Genomic DNA, 21,247 nt, shown 5'->3' on the forward strand with positions numbered 1-21,247 from the left:
TGAGCCGCGTCTCTGTCTCTTACTATGATGAGTTGGATGTGGTTTCATCTTATATCTCCTATGTTTCCATGTATTTAGTAGATGCTCATTGTAAATATTTGGCAACTGAATAAATGTCATGCCATGGCAGTGAGTAATTGACTACGAGGCATTTTATTCCTCTGTTGGAATGGATGTTTGGGGATAGCACATCATCTCCCCAGCAGGGAAAGCTGAAGAAACAATCAAAGATGCAGTTTAAAAATGATTTAGATTATGTGTAGTACTTTAATACTGACAAGGAAAGAACAGCTTTTTCTAGGTAAAGCCTTTGGGCTGATAGGAAATTGAAGGGTAACACAGACTTTGGAAATAGTGACTATGGATCTGAGTCAGAGAATGTTTTTCAGGAGTTCACAGTTCGGGGATAAATACAGTCAGTTCTGCTATCATGCTTGTTTTGAAAATGAGAATTTATTCCTACATTATTAATATTAGGGAACAACTTGAGTAGAATGTAAATTTCACATTTGTTATGTGTGATTTTATTTTATTTTCACCTCGTTGGTCAACACAGGCCTTCTCACCTAGCTGAACTGAGCCACATAGGAATAGACAAAATGCATACGCGCACGCCTCAGACACCTTCCAGCTCCCTGACTTCACTGCATATCATGAATCACAACCACCCGTATCTCATTTTCATAACTTTCCCTCCAATTTCAGATAACCCTTTTTCTACCACTGCACAGTAACTCACAAGCTGCAGCCCTTGGACACGCAATTCCACAAGCACACTTCAAGTCTTTTGCAAGGTAAGATGCTATATTTATTATAGTTTTTATTTATCTTTTTAACCATTTAACGTATGAAAAACTGTGCTAGGGTCTTTCCTAGGCTCTTTTATTTTTTATATGTGTCCCTGACAGCTGTTTTTTCCCCTAAGTCCTGGGCTTTTCATGACATGAGTTTGCATAGCATCGTGATTTTTCAGCAACATATTATGCCGCATTATAACAGAACTGACTGTACTAATTGATAACATAGAGCGTGTGAACTGACAGTTCTCTCTCTTTCCTTCATTTCTACCCTCCCTCTCCCCGCTCTTTGAATGGTGAGAGACACTAAAAAAAAAAAAAAAAAATCATCCCTGGGCTTCCCTGGTGGCGCAGTGGTTGAGAGTCCGCCTGCCGATACAGGGGACGCGGGTTCGTGCCCCGGTCCGGGAAGACCCCACATGCCGCAGAGCGGCTGGGCCCGTGAGCCATGGCCGCTGAGCCTGCGCGTCCGGAGCCTGTGCTCCACAAACGGGAGAGGCCACGACAGTGAGAGGCCCGCCTACCGCAAAAAAAAAAAAAAAAACCCTGTAAGAGGAACACAGTGCAACAGAGAAAAATGCCAGAGAACTTGTTTAACCAGTGTCGTAGAAAAAGGGTATAAAATTACCTGTGGAATAAATAGATATGCTTAGAAGCACGTAGAGACTGAACCTAAAAGACCAGGGACCAGTGGCTTACCCTTAAATAATAATAATGTTTAACATTTTGTGAGCCTTTACTATGTGCCTGGCACTATGATAAGTGCTTGGCATGGATTAGGGCATGTGATCCTCACAAAACCCTATAAAGTAGATGTTATTACTGTCTTTGTTGTACAGATGAAGAAAGTGAGGCTTACAGGGGTTAGTTAACTTGCCCCAGGTCGATAATTCATAAACATAAAGGGCAGAGCCAGATCTTGAATCCCATCTGACTTCTGAACCGGAGATCTCAGTGGTCTCTTAGAGTACTTTGTAGATTATAAATAAATAACTTCCACATGTATTATTTCCTCTGCCCCCACCTGTGTCTGATTGGCATCACAGGCCGTCTTTTTACCCCTGTGATAGATGAAAAAACAAAGGTACTCAGGCTAAGAAATGCACAGTTTGTCAGAGGCAGAACAATAACAACTCGTTCTGATGCCAAATTCAGAGTTTTTTCCATTGGGATTATACGTGAAAAGGGAGAAAAATTGGACAGTTAGAGATCAGGTGAGCTGAACTAGGGAAGAGAAGAAGAAATGATTGTTTTGGAAGTTGGGGGGGAAACAAGTGAATTTATAACAATATATCAGAATTGGAAGGACAGAGCCTGATGGAGGATGGGCAGTAGGGGACCTCTAACTCTATGGTATAAGAAGCCTAATCAGATTCTCACCAAGGAGCTCAGGCTAGCACCAATTTCAACTCAGGATTATAGGGAGAGAAACCCGAGGTCATGAACATAAATTGGTTATGCTGTAAGTCCAGATTAGTAGTAGCCTCAAAAAGAAAAAAAAAAAGAGGAAGAAGAGAGGTGACAATAGAGGAAAGCTTCAAAAGGCTCTGTTAGCACTTCTTTTACAACCTGTGATGTGTCTTTTTTTCTTTAGGTAGTCAGTTACTGTACAGCGCCTTGCATATAAACAAGTGTTTAGTTAGTGTTCATTAAACTGAAGATTTGATAAATAGTTGAGAGAGCAACTTTTCAGTCAAGTGTTAAGAGCCTAATATTATACAGATAAGAGGATAAGGAAGGATCGATTAGCATCTGTGAATTTAAAGCAGGGGGCTAGCCAACTGTGCCCAGTCTGTTTTTCTACAAGCCAAGAATGGTTTTTACATTTTTAGTAGATTATTAAAAACAAAAACAAAGAACACTGACAGAGACCATATGTGGCCCACAAACCCCAAATATCTACAACCGGGCTCTTTACAGAAAGTTTGTCAACCCCTGCCCTGAAGTATAGCCCATAAAGCAGAAAAAGTTAGACTTGTTTCCTTTTAGGAAATCAGATTAGGTAAATGGAAACTGGTATTATATTTCATAGAGGGCTATATTTTCATACGTGGACCTTTACTTTTTTTTTTTTTTTTTTTTTTTTGCGGTACGTGGGCCTCTCACTGTTGTGGCCTCTCCCGTTGCGGAGCACAGGCTCCGGACGCGCAGGCTCAGCGGCCATGGCTCACGGGACCAGCCGCTCCGCGGCATGTGGGATCTTCCCGGACCGGGGCACGAACCCGCGTCCCCTGCATCGGCAGGCGGACTCTCAACCACTGCACCACCAGGGAAGCCCCGGACCTTTTCTTTTTTCCCCACATGTAGGAAGGAACTGATATTTATTTAGTATGATATTTTGCTTGGGACTTTGTATACTTTATTTCTCATACCCTTGAAAGATTTTATAACTACTTTACAAATGAGGAAACCAGGCTCATAGAAGCTAAGTAAGCCTCCACATTTATTAAGTAGTGGGATTCGTATTTGTCTGGGTTTCTCCAGATAAGAATATGGTAGAGAAGCTTTATTTGTAAAAACTGAGTATGGTCTGTTCAAAATTCTGGCTTGAAAACATCTAGATATCAGATATAGACATTTGTAGTCATTTTAGCCAGTATCTAAAATATTAAAAAAAACACAAGTTGTACACACAAAAAATAGAATTGGTTGGAGAATTGTGTAATTTTATTATAAAAATTGCATTTGAAGGAAGGTTTTTGGATAAATTATATAGAGCTATAGAGAAAACTTAAAGAACAGAAAATTCAAGCCTCATATTAAAAACTTAAAATAATATTCACCTAAAAGAAAGATGAGACTTAAAATATTCTCAATATAAAGTACAAAATAGGAAAGTGTATTCTGCGTCAATAGAGAGTATACCAGGTAGCAGTTTATCTTTGCAAAACAGATTATTAAACAAATATTGGTTCATATGTCTAATTGTAAAGTTTTATGAAGAAAATTTCAGGGTGCAATGAAAACATGCAATGAGGGATCTAATACAGATTGGAGGGGTCAGAGGAATAGTTCCCCAGGAGGTCATTTAAACTGAGATACAGGATTTAGGCAGCCAAAGACAAAGAAGATAATTATTCCAGACAGAGTGTGATAGGCCTTGAGGATGGAAAGAGCTTGGCTTATTCAAGGGATGATCACAGAAGGCCATTGTATCTCCTAATGACTCTGAGAAGAGGAATTATATCTGTTTGTTCATCATTGTCTATCCAGCCTCAGACGTACCTGCTGGCACACAGCAAGCTCTCACCAAGATTTACTGAATGAACAAAGACATTTCGCTGGGAAATTCATGATATAATTTTGAGCACAGGGATTGCCTGGGTGAATCCTACTCCCCTCCTGTCTGAAGCTCACCTAATTACATTAAACTTCTCAGATTGTTGGTAATCCCCGGTTACTCTAGGCCACTGGCAGCCCAGCTTTCCCAAACCTTCTTAACAGCTGTCAAAGTATCTGAATGGAGCTCGACCTGGAGAAAGTCTGAACAGAAAAGGCAGGAAAAAGGAATGCAGACCACTTCAGCTGCATCTGATCCTGAGGAGGAAAAGTGAATTGGCATCATTACAATGCCAGGACTGAATCTGAGATAGAATGAATACAGCTACTTTTCTAAAAATAACCAGCTGAGTGGGGAGGGTGTTCTGTACTAGAACACATGATCACAGGTTCTCTGAGTGATCACTGGGTGACCAAGTAACACATGATAATCGGGCTTAGAGGTTTGATTAAGAAGTTAAATACTGAAATGCTTCCTATTTGTGGAGCTTGATTCTTCAAAATCAAATCTGAGCTTCTAAATTGAGATAATTTCACTTACAGGTTGGATGCATTGAGGAATTTATAAAGTAGAAAGAGAAGGAGAGAGAGTTGCATATTTCCCAAGTGGGTGAAATAAAGTTGTAATAGACTTAGAAGGACTATTTTACAAGATATTTACCATAAGATGGAGGTGAAATAGGGGTTCACAACAACTAAGGAAAGAGAAGGTCACTTTAGGTGGGAAAGAGAATGGGAATTGGAGACAGAAGGAAAGAAAATATTTCAGGGTTATTCTGAAATCTTAGTTTCTGAGTTAAAAGAAAGAGCAGTAAGTGGTGAAAACAATACACGTACAGCTGATTATACAAGAATTTAATAATAAACTTGTCTGTGCTTTGTTTAAGCCTAAACTTTAGTGAACTTCAGTTGACAGTATCGGATTTGGGGGGTTTATTGTGAGGTTTGAGGAATTTCATACTGGATGTCAAAAGTCTATTTCCTTGCAAAAAGAGAAATATTGGCTAGCAGGTAAGGTAAATACTTGCTAAGAGTTGTGAGTTTTGTTTTGATCAGTGAGGAAAACAGACACCCCCTGCCCCCTGAAGAATGTTTTTCAAAGGTATGTTAGGAGGGGGATTGGTGGTACTGACTTGTGGAAAACTCTTGATTGTTTATTTTAAACAGAATGTTTCTTAACTATTAAAATGACTGAGTTAGATATTGTCAGTGTCACTCGGCTTATTTCCAGGGACTAACTCCTGCAGTTACCAGTTGATTTGCCATAAGACATCAAGTTAATGATAACTTTCTTAAACAGACATGTTTCTTACCCATTTTAAATGAATCAACTTTTGTTAATATCATTTTGTAATTCCTTTTGACATTTGGTATGGAACTTAATAATGAACTAATTAATTATAAAAGCAAACTCTAAATCTTATCACTTTAAAAGTTTGACCATTGAAGCCATCTTATTGAATATGTGTATATTATATATATATTATTTACATATAATATAAATAATGTATATATATTTACCCCCTTAGGAATACTGATGTATTTTATTTTGTTCAGGGGATGTTCTCCTCAAAGTTTGTATGCACGTTAGATTATTTGAATGCTTACTTAAAAGTGAAAAATGCAGAGGAATTTAAAAAAAATTCTTTGAGCCCTTTCATAAGTCAAATGATCCTTTTGTAAAAGAGCATATCTATTCCAAATCATTTTCTATGTTAAAATAATTTTATATATACATTGCCTTAGTTTATCCCATTAGTATACTGTAAGATTGGTGTGTAGGGGGTGGGACATAGAGTCCTACTTCATTTGAGTAATGAGAAAATTAAGGGTCACTGAGAAATGGTGTTTGTAAGAGGGGCTGCCAGGTAAGGTTAGAGCTGGACAAGAAATCAATAGTTGGTGAAACTGGACCAGTTCTCTTTTTTTTCCCCCCAACACACAGTTCAATTTATTGCTTTTGTAAATTAAGGATTGTGTGTCTTGATCTTTATTAAAGTAGAATATATGATAATCTAATTTACCTCAAATCAAAATATGTATATATACACATGTGTATGTATATATTTATATGATCATACACACAAAGCATTGTAAGGATGGTTTTAATTCGTGTGTGTGTGTGTGTTTGCCACAGAAGTCCCTGATGTCCTGGTGCATCCTCCATTACAGAGGCAGCTGCAGTAGTATCTAGCCTTACAGGCCAGGCAGCCATACCTAATGACCTCACAGACATGCAGCGGTTTATTCCTTCCTCATTTACTTTTTTTATTACCATGGTAAAATATATATAACATACAATTTACTATTTAAATCATCTGTGGTGTAAATTCATGGGCATCAAGTACCTTCACGTTGTTGTGCAACTGTCACTACCATCCATCTTCAGAACTTTTATATCTTCACAGACGGTTCCATACTCATTAGAGGATAACTACTCATCAGCCCCTGTACCCCGCCAGCCCCTGGCAACTGCCATTCTCCTTTCTATCTCCATGCATTTCACTACTCTAGGTACGTCATATAAGTAGAATCATGCAGTATTTGACCTTTGGTGACTGACTTATTTTACTTGGCTTAACGGCCTCAAGCTTCATCCGTTGTTGTAGCAGGTATTAGAATTTCCTTCCTTTTAAAGGCTGAATAATATTCCACTGTATATACAGACCACATTTCACTTATCCATTCATCCGTCGATGTACACTTGGCTTGCTTCTACGCTTTGGCTGTTGTGAATAATGCCGCTTTGACTGTGAGTGTACAAGTATCTGTTTGAGTTCCTGCTTTCAGTTCTGGGTCTACACCCAAAGGTGGAATTGCTGGAACATATGGTAATTCTGTGTTTAATTTTTTGAGGAACTGCCATATCGTTTTCCGCAATGGCCATACCATTAAAGGAATGTTTTAAATGAAAAGTAAAAACCAATCTTCAATTCTCTTAAGTCTCTGGATTTTTTAATTTTTTTTTTGCCATGCTGCATGGCTTGTGGGATGTCAGTTCCCCAACCTGGGATTGAACCTGAGCCCACAGTAGTGAAAGCCTGGAATCCTAATCACTAAGTCACCAGGGAACTCTCACTCTCTGAATTTTTAAAATGAACTTTTCTAAAGTAGGATGAATATAGCTCCCTTGGGCTCCTTATGTAACTAATAACTCTAGAAAATGTGAGCTGTGTCCTTATAGGTTATTGATAGGCACATTTTAAATTGTTTAAACCGGGGTCCCCAACCTCCCTGTTAGGAACCGGGTCACACAGAAGGAGGTGAGCAGCGGGAGAGTTAGCGGAGATTCATCTGCCACTCCCCGCCGCTCCCCATCGCTCCCCACCACTCCCCATCGCTCCCCGCCGCTCCCCATTGCTTCCCACCGCTCCCCATTGCTCCCCATCACTTGCATTACCGCCTGACCATCCCTCCCCCATCCCTTGTCCGTGGAAGAATTAATTGTCTTCCATGAAACCAGTCCCTGGTGCCAGAAAGGTTGGGGACCGCTGAGTTACACTATCTTCCTGCTTCTCCTTGGGGAATTCAGAAGTCTGAAGAAGACATTATGAGAATGACATAGGTGAGTCTTAATTTTTCCAAAAAAAAAAAAAAAAAAAAAAAATATATATATATATATATATATATATATATATGTAGAGCAGAATACAATTGGGGAGATTCCCATAGGAATGAAAGAAACAGATAAAATTATCTCAAAATTAGTTAACCTTGCTTCTTAATCTAGTCTACCCTCCAGAATGCACCCATAGTGATTTTATTAAAATTAGTAGTAAGACTGTTACCGCCTCCACTGGTTTGCTGCTTCCATAAAGACTGAGTCTAAATTCCCTTACATGATCTACCAGGCCCCTCACAACCTCGTGCTAAGCTCTTCTCTGCCACATCATCTTTCATATACCCTGTATTGCAGCCACACTGAATATCTCACTCTTCCCTAAAAACCATGCCCTTCCACGTACCATGCTTTGCATATGCCTAGAATGTCCTCTCCTACCCGCACCTGTGCTGATTGACACACTCCTGTGTCTCTCAACACCTGGTTCTACCGTCTCCTCCCAGATGAAACCTACTGACAGCTGCCTTAGGTTGATGGTTTCACAGTATTGTACATTTTTTATAACACGACAGTAGCATTTACTAAGTTGCATTGTAATTATCTCTTTGCATATGTCTCGCTCAACTAAGTGCTCCTGAAGGAGAGAAACCATGGTGTTTCTTATATGCCTTCATGTGAAGCACAACTCCTGGAAGGTGTAGACAGAAAATACTGAGTGAATTTCTTACGTGGTTTTGCTCACTGTATAGAATGTCTGCCTCTAATAAGTAATCATTCCATCTATAAGCTGGAATTCCTTTCATAATTTCAGCAATTATTAATAACCGAATATATCTTTTCATATGTAAAAGTATCAAGCAGGCAAGTTTTTTCTTCAGTACTTTGCTACTGCTGCATTTCTGGGCAGATTTCTTACATTTCTGGGCATACTGATTTCATCGGTAATGTTCTCACATTACCCTAGATTCCTCCTGTCTTAGGAGAGAGTATCTGATAAGTTATACTTAAGTGTTAATGACATAATACATTATTACTCCCACAAGTGTTTGCAGTTTAAACGTGGTTCCTAGGGATGAAAATGCTTAATGCAAAAGAATAAATTTCCAGTGGTCGGAATTTCATTCACTGTATCCCTTGGGTAAATGGTATCATGTAAGGAAGCAGGAGGACTCTGTCTTGCCCCTCAAATCACACTAGGCATGCAGGCTTCCCAAAGCACCCCTGAATCTTCAGCACCTGGTGGTATTAACACTGGAAATATATTTCCTGAGGCTGCTACTGTAAGGGCCTCACCCTTCCTTTTAAGGGGATGAATTTCCCCTTCTTACATTTCCCCTTTATAATCTGAAGGTCAGGGTGGTATGACTCTTTTCAAAGTACTTATTCTGCCTCCTTAGCTAAATAGGAATTTCTTTTTCAAATGTTTAGAAATAGGCAGTCATTTAATATTTAAGCTAGTTTCTGTGAGTCAGTTATAGATATGAGGAAACACTTATTAGCTGACGTGGCATATTAAATGATGATCTTTCTACTGGAAGCAAAATACTGCGGGAGTCAGATATTTGAACTCTTTCCAGTCTAGATTACTCAAAAGGAAGCAAACAGCAAGATTCAGTTTAATTGCTTGTTATTTTGAAGAAGGAAATGTTATGTGTATTTTTCTCCCCCAAGGACTGTGTCCAGGGCAGTATCATTTTGGTGTTTTTGCAGTTCTGTGAGATGTTTCCAAAGCTTTAGAACTAAAAAACAAGTGAGACTGACATAAATGTATCTGGACCAGTGGAATGTTTCAAAGCTTATCTAAGTAATTGTTCTTCTAGACTGAAGACTTGGTATTATTGGTACCCAAATCCTATTGATATAATGGTAACATAGAAGGGCATACATAGATTTCGGCGTGGACTGTGTAAATGTGAAATGTTTATACAGATGTATATGTGTGTAATTATATGTATGTGTGTGTTGTGTGTGATTAAGTGTTTTTAAGTTTTGGCAAGCATTCTAATGGGCAGGGGTATCACACACACACAGAGCACAGAAACTGGGAGTTTGGGTTCTTACATTGGTCTGCCTGGGCTTGGGGTTTTACCATGTACTCACTGTGTGATACTGGGCAAGGTGCTTTATTGTTCTGTGCCTCAGTTTCCTCATCTGTAGAATAGAGATAATAATAGTACCTACCTCTTAGAGGAGTTGTGGTTATCAAATGAATTAATGCATGCCAAGAATTTATAACAAAGTTTGGCCCATATAAGCACTCAGTAAGTGTTACCTATTGTTTTTGTAAATTTTTATTAAATACTGGCCACACAGGTGATTCAGAGAAGAGAAAGTGATTACTATGAAGAAAAATGATTGTTTTTAAGCCAAAGACATTAGTTAATTATGTGAATTAAAATCATAATGTTTCTAAGACACAGACCTACTAGAGAATGGACTTGAGGATATGGGGAGGGGGAAGCGTAAGCTGTGACAAAGCGAGAGAGAGGCATGGACATATATACACTACCAAACGTAAGGTAGATAGCTAGTGGGAAGCAGCCGCATAGCACAGGGAGATCAGCTGGTGCTTTGTGACCACCTGGAGGGGTGGGATAGGGAGGGTGGGAGGGAGGGAGACGCAAGAGGGAAGAGATATGGGAACATATGTCTATGTATAACTGATTCACTTTGTTATAAAGTAGAAACTAACACACCATTGTAAAGCAATTATACTCCAATAAAGATGTAAAAAAATATCATAGTGTTTCTTCATCATTAAGAGATTATGGTATAGGGACTTCCCTGATGGTTCAGTGGTTAAGACTCCACGCTTCCACTGCAAGGGGTGTGGGTTTGATCCCTGGTCAGGGAACTAAGATCCCACACGCCACATGGCGTGGCCAAAAAAAAAAGAGAGAGAGAGAGAGAGAGAGAGAGAGATTATGGCATAAAGAGGGATATGTGTACGTAGTTAGTGATTTACTCATTATAATATACCTTGGATTATTCATTTCTGACTGTATTTAAAGTCTTCCCTTTCATGACCAGATAATATATGTTTATAGAATGGTCTCCACTTTGAAACCTTTTTGGCTTTGGAAAATATATGTCTTTTGTCCATTTTGTGTTAGACTCCAATTTTGTCTAATCAGTGTTTGAAAGAAATGACACTTCATATCCTTCCTTCCAAGAAAAACATTGGGTGTTTCAGGAAGTGGTCTTGGTGAGTCAGAGGATAATACTTTTTCCTCTGAGTCAGTTCTGAACCTCCTTGATATAAACAGGTGTACTTTTACCCAAACTTCTGCTTTTCAGATCACATGTTAAAATCATCATTTATACATGCCCACACCCACAGCGGTACTTTCATTGGTATTTCCACTCAACATTGAGGGTCTTATCTAACTGTGATTGTAGAAATTCTGCGAAATAAATTCTTTAACAAAATTTTAGTTCAATTCTGTACTTCTAAATTTGTTTCTATTTTGCATCAATTTTTCTTTAAACAGGAGTCATTTGTGTCAGGTGGTCATTTATGTCAATCACAGAGGAAATTTATGTTGGTAATAATATCCACTTGGGTCACTAAAATCCTATGTGTTTTCTTCTTTTAGTACACATATATAAACTCTCCTTGGCACATGTTTAGTACTGGAATCATTTTGCCAAAGACTGTACGAGTTTGCCACTCCCCAGAGCAAGGTCAGATTTACCAAGGAATAAATCACAAAGGTCCTTCCTAGCTACACGAAAAAATATTAAACATGATAACTAATTGCCAAGTGACTAGCTGTTGCTAATGTTGAGTTGGTCAGGAAAAACCTTAAGAAAGGAGTAGGAATTGAGGAATTGAGCAATTGCTGGATGGTTGATATAAAGTAGTGGGTGGGGTGTTTAGTTTAAGACCAGAAGCCTGCAGGTGAGCCAGTGCAAGAAATGCTCAGAAGAGTGCATGGTGCTAGGGGAGGTTTATAGGCGGGAAAGCCTGTGGGAACGTGGAAGGCCGGAGAGATTGCTGCAGGCAAACTCTTATGGGTCTTGAATGGTAAGCTAAGGAATTTTCTTTTTGCGCGTGTGCGAATGTAACTGGTAGCATTCTTTATGCTGATTCTCATGTATTTCTCTTGTGTCATATTTGATTGACTGCAACTGGATTTTACTTCAGTGGATTTCATTTTTTAGAACGAGTATTTAAAGAAAAGCTCTCCATCTCTATTTTCTCCAGAATACAGTTCTTCAGGAAACTAAAGGAGCTGATAGATAGATGTAGATACAGATCTCAAGGGACCTGTTGCTTTTGTATGTCATCCTTATAAGAATCTTATTCTCATTTAACAGATGAGTAAACAGAGGCTCAGAGAGGATACGGACTTGTCCAAGGTCACAGAGAGATGGTAGAATGAGGATTTACATTCAGGGGTGCCTATCTTCATAGCATGTTCTTTTTACTATTTCCCAATACCACAATGAAAGCATTAGAATATACTCAGTAAGTTTTTATTGTTTCCTGTGGCTCTGATAAAAAGCACCCCCAAAGCATTTTCCTTCTTGGTAGAAGCATTACTATTATTTTTTTAGGAATAGGAAAGTGGTCTTTGGATGCTAGGAAGTTGCTCCTGGGCAAGCTTGCTCACCCATCCTCTTGGGGAGCTGCAGTTGGACCATCTTTATTTTCTACAGTAGATTATTGTCATTTAAGCCTCTATAAGGTTTTCAAGGGCCATCAAATATGTTTAGGAATTATTTGTGGGTAGAGGTGATCCATGCTGTTGCTCCTTTGTCCACTTATATTAGTAGATGGACACTTGGTCATTTTTCTTTTTTTTCAGTCTTAAGCATTTGAGCCTTGGTGAGTCGGAGTCTTTGATTTTCTGTCTTGGCACATACAGTTATTACAAGAGCACGCCACTTAGCTTCATCCTATTTCCTTCATGGCAGGGGAGCAGCCACGTGGCTCTCAGCAAAACTAGCCCTCCCTGAGGTGACAACAGTGGCAGTTGAGATTAAGCACCACTCTTAGAAACACTGAGTCTAATACCTCATAAAATGCGAAGACTTGTTTTAAAAAAAAAAAATTCCTTTTTAGCATCCCGGAATGAAATAGTTCAATTCTTAGGAGAGCAGGGAAATTCATCTTATTCTTCCTGGCTAACTAGTTTGTATGCTACTGTGTGCTGCTATGTGCTATTTCCAGGGCTTCTTAGCAGCTAAATTGTAAAAAAAATTTAAAAAAAAGGACAACATTCCTCATGTCACATGCTTCCTTCGTAGGCGGGCTTGGAGTTTATGAAGTTAGAGTTCAGCCAGTCCTCAAAGTTACTTATGTAAGGACCACCCCCATCAATGAGAAAACAGGATACTTTTCGGCTCTGCTGTATTCTGTCAAATGGTCTGTGTAGGTAAATTTGTATGACAGGAAGCAGGTCACTGAGTTGATGTGCTAGCCTTTGTCACTGATGTCCTGGAGCTAATGACATGGGAGCTGCAAAGAGCTCTTGGAGATACCCTAGTTTTCAGCTTAATCAGTACTGATTAGGAACTGATGAGTTCAAGTGACATGTCCAAGGGCACAGAGTTAGGAATAGTATTAGCAAAGCAAGGAATAGTGTGGACTTTGGTGTTCAGTGTTCTTTCTAATCTCAGGACAAATCTAAAGCAAGTTGACACCTAGGATGTTCCAGTTGGAAGTTCAGGAGTGGTATCTCCTCACACTCACAGGAAGAATGGTTGGGCTTTGGCAAGACTGATGTCCACTGTTGGAGAGGGGATGGGATTGGAGAGGCGAGAGGATGTAGTTAGATGAGGATTTATTTTCGACTCCATTTGGGGATGATAAGGAAGGTGGCTGGTAATAATAGAGGGCAGGATGGAGAGGCAAGAGGATGGATGGGGGTGGCTTAGAGGGATTTGGGAGAGAGTCCACACTGCCTGCCCTTTTCCTTGAGTAGCTCTTGTTAGAAGCTAGTGATGCTAAATGTTTTCTGTTTTTAACTCAACTAGTTAAAATATTTCTTACTAAGTTTTTCTTGCTTTTAGAGCATTGTTTCATTCTCCTTAGTAAGAAGGTTTGAAATAAACATCTTAGTTTGATCGAGTAAAAAAATAATTATGAACCTAATTTTTTCATTCATTGAATACGTATTTAGTGAGAACTTACTACATGTTATGAGCTATGTTTAGCACTTAGTATTCAAGAAAATTATTTAGCCCCTGCCCTCAAGGGGTCTACAATATTGTGTACAAACAAGAAAATAGGGAGTTGCAGTGCAGGGTGGTAAGTACATCTCAGTGTTGGACTCAAGCCTTATGGGAACACATGAGAGAGGCATGTAGCCTACTGTAGGGGACTCACGGAGAGCCTCCCAAGACTAAACTTTGAGTCGGAGCTGGCTAGGTAAAGGTGGCAGGGAGGTTTTGGGAGTGAAAGTGTATTCCACATAGAGGATGTAACTTGAAGGCAAGAGTCTGCAAAATAGTTCAGTATAGCTGGTGCATAGCTGCCAGTGTGAGGGATGTGGGTGCTGGGAGGGGGCAGGAAGGCAGAGCTTGTGAGAAAAGAAGGCTTATGGTATAAAGGGTCAAATCCTCGAACAGTGCTATGCTATGCATTCGAATTGGCTACCTGCGGGGTGGTGGGGATCTCTTGACTGGATTTAAGTAGAGGAATGATTAAAAAAAAAAAAATTTAAGTTTTAGAACGCAGTAGTATTAGATTGGTTCAAATTATTTCTACAAAAGCTTCTAAAACGATTCCAGTTTAGATCATCAAAAGACCAAGAGATCATTTAAAATCCTGACACTCTTCAAAAGTAGATTTTTACTGCTTATATAGCACAAAGCTAGGGAGTTTAAAAACTATTTAAGAGATAACACCAAATATAAGAAAACGTATGTTACCAGAAACAATCACATGTCTCCCTTGGAGTGTAATATATTAAAACTATTAGAAGAGGTTGCTGACTTGTTTTTTTTTTCCTTGTGGAAAATAATTATTTAATAAGTAAATATGAAAACAGTTCTTAAAAAGTCACGGCACAGCCACGTGGTAAGTCATTTATAGCCATTTAGATTAGGTTATTATTAGGAGTTTTAATAAGCTAGGAAAATACTTACAATTTATTTTTAGTTTTTTTGAATTTTATTTTATTATTTTTTATATAGCAGGTTCTTATCAGTTATCGATTTTATACATATTAGTGTATATATGTCAATCAAGAGGTTGCTGAGTTTAAGCTATGCTGACACTTAGCAGCTTGAGGAAAACTGTTAACTCTTTTCCCATCAAATTTGCTAAAACTAAGTAAGATTGTTAGAAAAAGCAGCACATGTTTTTAAGTTGATTTGTTGAAGTTCATGAGAGATGTTTCCCACAGAAGTTTGAGGAAAAGTGCCCACCACGTATCATTATGTTTAATAGAGATAAAATGGAATATCTCTATAGTTTCATAAGGCTTCTTGGGGTAGTTTTTGGTATCTATTTTTCATAATAATTCATATGTCCCCATGTTTGTAAAAATATATGTTGCCTCAAAGTTGGATATAAAAGTCAGTTCTAGTTTTATTGATTGCAATTATACAATTGGAAATATGTTCCCATAGAGAAATACTCTGTAATAGGCATAGACTTTGCTGAACAAAAGTTAAGGTGATGTTATGCCCTGTTAGAATTTTGTGATCATTTTGAAATTCTAGGGGGCATTGTTTTTATCCTGGTACTGTCTTTGCCTTCGTCTTGATACTATTTCTAATAGTTCTGACTGTCTCCTTCCTTTACTTCATAAATATCCAGAATCCAGTCCTTTTCTTTCTTCTTTATAAGTAAACTAGACTGTTAGTTCTTTTCTACACAAATGTATGCACTATCATTTGTAATAAATTTATAGCAAAAGAAGAAAGTCCCTTTAGTTCTGTTTAGATGCTATGTGAATTTGGGTGAAAAACAACTCTCTAACCATTATTTTCCTCTCCGCAGAATGGTTGGATGGCAGAATGGTTGGATTTTATTCTATATCTACTGATTAGCTTAAAAAATTTTTTTAACTGAAGTTTAGTTGATTTACAAAGTTTCAGGTGTACAGCAAAGTGATTCAGTTATATATCTTTTTTCTTTTTCAGATTCTTTTCTATTATAGGTTATTACAAGATATTGAACATAGTTCCCTGTGCTATATAGTAGGTCTTTGTTGTTTATCTATTTTATATACAGTAGTGTGTATCTGTTAATCCCTAATTCCCAATTTATCCCTCCCTCCCGTTTCCTCCCTTGGTAACCATAAGTTTTTCTACATCTGTGAGTCTATTTCTGTTTTGTAAATAAGTTCATTTGTATCATTTGTTTACGATTCCACATGTAACTACTTATTAGCTTTTTCACATTGACATGTTATTAAACTCTGTACCTAGCTTAACTCATGTGTACGGTGAGCATAGTAACGGTTCCTACCTCGTGAGTTTAATGTGACAATTAAAAGAAAATAAATAGATGTAAAGCACTTAGAGTTGTGCCTGGCACATAGTGCATCTAAATGTTAGCTGCTACTGCTGCCCCTCCTCATCTTTCTCCTCCTCCTATCACTACTATTAGCAATCATAGCAGTAGTAGTTCAGTTCTCGCAGTGCACTGATTTTACAAAATCATTTGGCTTAAAAAGGGGGACAGTGATTATGCTAGCTAAATGATACCTAGTTTATTTACTAAAGAGCTGGAATTAATCTGGGGGCTATTTAGAAATGTTAAACTTGTTCTTGTAATGAGCGATACATTTTAATTAAATCCAATCACGCTCCGCCTTGTCTGTTCTACCTACCTCTGCCTATGGGCCATTTTCCCAGTTGCTCAGAGTTGGAAGCTATGGGAATGGAAAGAAAGAAATGCAAATGTGGCATTACCAGCCCTTGTGATAATTCCCTCTTCAAATTTCCACTTCCTTCAGACCTCAAATAGGCTGCTTACCCAAACAGATCTATCTTAACTTCCCAAACAAAAATCCATACAGTATGATCCAGGCACGTGACAGGTTGGAGTGATTCTCCCTTCCCTGGCTGAATCAAACACTTTTTTCACTTAATAATTCACTATAGTGAGTTGTGTTTGCTCTGTTTCAATTGCAGGTGCTCAAATCCAGGAATGTAATTTTTTTGGGGGGGTTATAAATTGACACTGGCCCAAAAGTGGACGTGTTGCTATAAACAAATCCCATTTCTGCCCAAGTGGGAATAGTAGTTCATTTGTTTCTCTCTCTCTCATTTCCCAGGCTCTTAAACTTGAAGTACCCTCAGTTAGCATTTTATAGATTTTACTGCTTTAGTTTTTGTGATTCTTCTTCCCTATTCTCTTTTATTTTATTTCGTTTAAATTCAGGTTGTTATCGAATAGGATTGAAAACAACATTCTTGTTCAGGATGATTTTTGCATAGATTTGCCAACAGGGCACTGTTTCTGTGCATCAGTCTTGAAACACTGAAAGCACTTTCAAAAAACGACATAAATTCTTTGTTTCAAAGTTTCGCTAATTATCCTAGGTTTTAAGTGAGGAAATCCTGAAATAACATTTCAGAATGAATCTCTCAGTCCCATACTTTTCAGAAGTTCATAGATAGGTTTGACTCAGTCTGACTTTATATCCTCATAAATACTATCTTTTCTATTCTTTTTCTTCTAAGCAATTGACAAATGTTGTAATATTATATTTATTATTTTACTTATTTCATGCTGGCTCCCCCACTAGATTGTTAGCAGCATGAAGATAGGAACCACGTATATTTCGTTAATTGTGCACCCAGGGTCTAGAGCTATCCTGTCTAATATGGTTGCCATTGGCTATATGTAGCTATTTGCATTTAAATTAATTTAAATCTAGAAGAATGCAAATTTCAGTTCCTCGGTGGCACTATCCACACTTCAGGTGTTCAGCACTTGTGCTCAGCTACTGTATTGAACAGTGATGATACTGTACTTTTTCAGCAAAGCTGGAAGTTTTATTTGACGGGGCTTATCCAGAGCACTGATAACTATGGAATGGTTACATAGTAAATCCTTGTGAACAAGTGAATGAATGAATGAATGAGTACTGCTGTTGGCTCGTGCCAATTAACACTGGATGAATCTTGTTTGATGCATTTACAGAGGTCATTCTGATTTTTAATTCATCAGTGTTGACATACCCCCAGCCAACTTCAAAATACTGGATTTATCATTAGTTAAAGGAAAGTATACAACAGTGGTTAAAAGCATGACTAGTGATCAAATCTTAGACATGCTACGTAGGTATCATGACCAAGTTACCTTTGCTGGTAGCTTTTGTAAGTCACAGATTCCCCATTAAAATGGGGATAATAAGCTCTTCTAACCTCATAAGGTGGTAAGAATTACGTAAGATAATGTACAAATAGTGATCGGCACAGTGGCCGACCCATTAAAATGCTTAATGAATAAGCATTATTATTATTATTTTTACAATAGAGAACCGAAATATGTCTAAATTGACCCCAGTTCATGGATAATTTCTGGGTTGGTTATAAAGAACTTCACTGCTAATTTTGAAAACGCACATTATAATTTGGCACACATTTTCAAAGGTAGTACTATCCACAGTCAAAGCTTACACTTATTATCTTTTAAATGTGAAATTTCATAGCCTTGATTTAAAAACTTTTCCCATCGGACTTAATTATTTTCTTCCTTTAATTTTTATGACTATGTAAATATCTAACCTCTCAAGAAAAGAAAGCTTCACACTACTTTTATACGCAACTTGAATTTTAAAACTAATGCACAGATATCTCTGACTTTTATTTTGGGGTAGCTCACAAAGAATTTGTTTCCCAGATATATTTATTAAAAAGGGCTTCTCTTTGGAAAAATATATTTAAAAATCCATTTAATTAAAACGAATAAATTAGTGGTTATTTACCTAAGGATGAATTTCAGGTTTCATTTAGGAACCTAACTCTGTTATGCATTTAAAGCTATGATATAATTTCTGGAAAAACATTTAAAGATTTTTTCATTAACTGTAATGCCTGAGTTAGCTAGAGATATTGCCCACTTTTACGTATTATAATGTTGTTCCTTTCCTGGAATTTGAAAGTAGCGTTTGTTTTTATAAAAATAGCAGGCGGTTAAACGTACACTACCAAAATATCACCTGACGTTATGTAGAGTAAATCTCCTTCATTTTTTGTGCTTTCACTCTGGCTGTTATGGTACTTTTATTTTTAGTATAAACTTGTACTCATATTTCTCAGCCACCTTAACCTCTCAAGTTCATATTACAGGTGACTTTGAATTTTTCTCCTGAGTTTTTCATTAACAGATATTTGTCAATGTTTAGACAATGAAAATACGTTAGAGAAAGAAGCAGATTAAGCACATACATATATTCCAGTCTCTCCAAAAAAATAAATAACTAAATAAACGACAATGAAGGGATTTGAAAAATGCAGAAAGTCAGTGAGACCAAGGGACTCTGGAAAGTCCAGGGACGATTGTAACTAACCTACACATCCTGAGAAGCTGAAACCCACGCTGCTAGGGAGAGACACTGAGGTTCACTTCAGAGCCTCAGAAAGACTCGACAATGAGGTGAGGCTGAAACAGGAGGATGAGTGTGTTTAAATAGAGCTTAGATCCCAGATGCCTCCCCACTCTCCAGCAGGATTATTCCGTGGAGAATGTGAAGTAGAGAACTCTCAAGTGGGAGATACCAAGGCACATACGGAGGTGGGAGGATTAAGGGAAAAACTTACTAAGCAGTGAGACACCCTCAGGGTACTTCTACTCCTCCCCAAATTTTGGCAGTCAGATATGTATTCTCCAGGGATGAAATTGGAAGATGCTTCTCTGAAGAATCTGATCTATCTGTGCAGAAGACCTGTAGGTACTGATGGTTGGGGAGGTCTCCCAATGGAACAGCCCAGCCAGATTGCTCTGTAGTGAAGCTCACTTGTTGAGAAGACCCACCCATTGACACAGACTTTCCAGTCAGCTATTTAGTGCTCTACCTTCAAGGTGAGGAGAGACCAATGATCACCAGACATTTGAAGAAATCCAGAGACCAAAACAAACCTGGAGAAAACAAGGAAATTGCCAGAAATAGAGATGATGACTTGAGAAAAACATTTTTAAATACAATCATTATTCTCAGAAACATCCAAGAATACATTGCAGTTAGGAAATAAGAACAGGTGCTATGAGAAAAGAAACAGGGCATAAAAATGTACTTCTGGAAATAATTGAAAATTGGTAGAGGACATGGAAAAATTAAATAGTATTTTGAAGATAAAGTTGAGGAAGCCACTCAAAAAGTAGAACAAAAATAACAGGAAATGGAAAACAAAAGAGAAGAGACAAGAAAATTAGACACTCAGTCCAAGAGGTCCTATTCTGAATAACAGACTTCTTTAGAAAAAAGAAAATTTTAAAAAAATGTTGTAAATAAACTATCAAAGAAATAAGTCAAGAAAATTTCCTAGAATTTAAGGACAATAATTTTCAAATTTGAAAAAGCCTATTGAGTTTCTAAAGTATTGAATTTTTTAAAAACTCCTACACTGATGTAGTCATGAAATATCAAAACATCAGGGGAGAAAATTGACGATCCCCAAAGTCCAGAATTGCAGAAAGACAATAAAATAGTCCCTTACAAAATACTGAGAAACAGAATGGCACCTGAAATTTCGGGAAAAACACTGAAGACAAGAACAATGCCTTCAAGATTACAAAAATAATTTCCATTATGGAATTTGAAACCAAGACAAACTAGTGATCATCTACAAAAGTACTATAGGGGCTTCCCTGGTGGCGCAGTGGTTGAAAGTCCGCCTGCCGATGCAGGGGACACGGGTTCGTGCCCCGGTCCGGGAAGATCCCACATGCCACGGAGCGGCTGGGCCCGTGAGCCATGGCCGCTGAGCTTGCGCGTCCGGAGCCTGTGCTCCGCAACGGGAGAGGCCACAACAGTGAGAAGCCCGCGTACGGCAAAAAAAAAAAAAAAAAAAAAAAAAAGTACTATAAACATGTCTGCAGTTATATAAAACTTCAGAAATTATTTTTCTCATCATACTCTTTGTCAGGAAGCTCCAGAAGTATGTGCTTTTCCAAGATAAGAAAGTAAAAATAGGAAAGGGAGAGACTCGGGATCCAGGAAACAAGGATCTAAGATAGGAGAAAGATGAAGGTAATGAACAAGATGTTGAATTTGGGTACCACGACAAAAGCTGTGCAGGAGGCTTAGAGAGTCATCGATTCCGACTGTGACAGGAATATATAGAGATCAGAGAGAGATGCCCACAGAAAGATAAAAATGATGGAATAGATGGTGTTTAAATGTACTCAAAGGAGACACTTCTGGTGGAGAGTAAAGGGATGAAATTAATAAAAGTACATAGGAGAACTAAGGGTCGAAGGTAAAATAATTATTAACTCTAATAAAGAGAAAAGGTTGTACAAGAAAAGGAAATTTAACCCTAGCCTACTGTGAATGGCAATTGCGCAGACACAATGCACTAAACTTTGGTCTAACCAAATTTGATATAAATGTAACGTTGCCTTCTGTGATGTGCATTCTCACTCTATCTCCAGCTTCATCCTCATTACTTCCTACTTCTTAAGTTATTCTAAGTAACT

At 38.0% G+C, this 21,247-nt stretch overlaps 1 protein-coding gene across 6 annotated transcripts in view; it reads left to right on the forward strand.

Annotated features, from left to right (window-relative positions):
* Positions 1-21,247, forward strand: part of EPS8 (EGFR pathway substrate 8, signaling adaptor) — a 261,244-nt gene that overhangs the window by 153,349 nt on the left and 86,648 nt on the right. Inside the window, exon 3 of one of the 6 annotated variants that reach the window (XM_079936971.1) lies at positions 706-794. The exons of the other annotated variants lie outside the window; for them this stretch is intronic. The gene's annotated coding sequence lies outside the window, so the exon portion shown is untranslated. The remainder of the gene's footprint in view (positions 1-705; positions 795-21,247) is intronic. 6 annotated transcript variants of the gene reach the window in all.

The sequence above is a fragment of the Stenella coeruleoalba genome (genome assembly GCF_951394435.1).
Source record: "Stenella coeruleoalba genome assembly, chromosome: 11".
NCBI classification, from domain to species: domain Eukaryota; kingdom Metazoa; phylum Chordata; class Mammalia; order Artiodactyla; family Delphinidae; genus Stenella; species Stenella coeruleoalba.